A 1,633-nucleotide genomic window follows, 5' to 3' on the forward strand; every position below is an offset into this window, starting at 1 on the left:
TGCCTGGAGTGGAGGTTGGGTTGGTGGGGGGTGTGGACCTGACGAGGGATTCACGGAGGGAGTGGTCTTTTCGGAACGCTGATAGGGCAGTGGAGGGAAATATATCCCTGGTGGTGGGGTCCGTTTGGAGATGGCGGAAATGATGGCGATGATACGCTGTATATGGAGGTTGGTGGGGTGGTAGGTGAGGACCAGTGGGGTTCTGTCCTGGTGGCGGTTGGAGGGGCGGGGCTCAAGGGCGGAGGAGCAGGAAATGGAGGAGATGCGGTAGAGGGCATCGTCGACCACGTCTGGGGGGAAATTGTGGTCTTTGAAGAAGGAGGCCATCTGGGTTGTACGGTATTGGAACTGGTCCACTTTTCTAAGAAGCAATCTTTGGTGTGCTCTACAAATTCATTTCCCATGTTACCATTGCCATTCTGATTTGTCTACTTAATACGTAGATTATAATAATCCATGTTAATTGTAGTGCCCTTCTTCCATTTCTCCATTAGTTCCAAATTTATACTTTATCCTACAATGAGGCACCTCTTCGTGGGGTTATAGATGATCCCAGTCATGACTTCTTTCCCTTGCTCTTCCCTATTTCCAACCAAATTGATTCCACGTCCCCATTTATCACACCTACTTCCCACCACACTGACAACCATCCTTTATTAATAAAGCTACCCCACTTCCTTTTCCTTTTTGTCAATTTTTCTGGGCCATCGAATATTCTTGAATATTGAGTTCTCAGTCTTGGTCACTATGCAACCATGTTCCTGTAATAGCTATCAAGTCACATGCATTTATTTCTTCTTGTGTCATCAGCTCATCTAACTTATTAAAAATTCTGCAAGCATTCAGATGAAGACTCTTGAACATTTTACAATTATTATTTATTCTGGTTCCTGTTTCTATCGTACTCTTCCTATTTCACTTCAATTATTGTTTACCTCTCCACCAGCCTGCTGTTGTTTCATTTGATTTTTTTAAACTTCCCTTAAATTGAACCATCCTACCTCCTCCACTCTCAAACACGCTTTCACATGCACGCTACCACACGTGCACACACACACACAAATTATTTTTTAAAGCCTTATCTACAATCCACATTAGACAAATTGTCAGGGCACCAATCCCAGCATGTTTCAAATGAAGCATTTCCAATGGAATAGCTCTCTCTCTTCTAGGTGCTAGTGTCCCATGAATTGGAACCCATTTCTTCCACACCAATCTTTAGGCCATGCATTTACCTCTCCAATTTTATTTGCCCTTCACCAATTTGCATGTGATATAGATTATTATCTTTGTGGTTCTGTTTTTTTAAAAAAAAAGACTCATGCTGCTTACAATCCCTCATCAGAACATAGAACATAGAAAAATACAGCGCAGTACAGGCCTTTTGAGCCTCGATGTTACGCCGATCCAAGCCCACCTAACCTACACTAGCCCACTATCCTCCATATGCCTATCCAATGCCCGTTTAAATGCCCATAAAGAGGGAGAGTCCACCACTGCTACTGGCAGGGCATTCCATGAACTCACGACTCGCTGAGTAAAGAATCTACCCCTAACATCTGTCCTATACCTACCACCCCTTAATTTAAAGCTATGCCCCCTCGTAATAGCTGACTCCATACGTGGAAAAAGG

At 43.7% G+C, this 1,633-nt stretch overlaps 1 protein-coding gene across 5 annotated transcripts in view; it reads left to right on the plus strand.

The window, feature by feature from the left end:
• Positions 1-1,633, plus strand: part of LOC122552872 (echinoderm microtubule-associated protein-like 6) — a 525,254-nt gene that overhangs the window by 24,008 nt on the left and 499,613 nt on the right. The window lies entirely within an intron of this gene.

This window comes from Chiloscyllium plagiosum, chromosome 9 (assembly GCF_004010195.1).
Source record: "Chiloscyllium plagiosum isolate BGI_BamShark_2017 chromosome 9, ASM401019v2, whole genome shotgun sequence".
Classification (NCBI taxonomy): Eukaryota; Metazoa; Chordata; class Chondrichthyes; order Orectolobiformes; family Hemiscylliidae; genus Chiloscyllium; species Chiloscyllium plagiosum.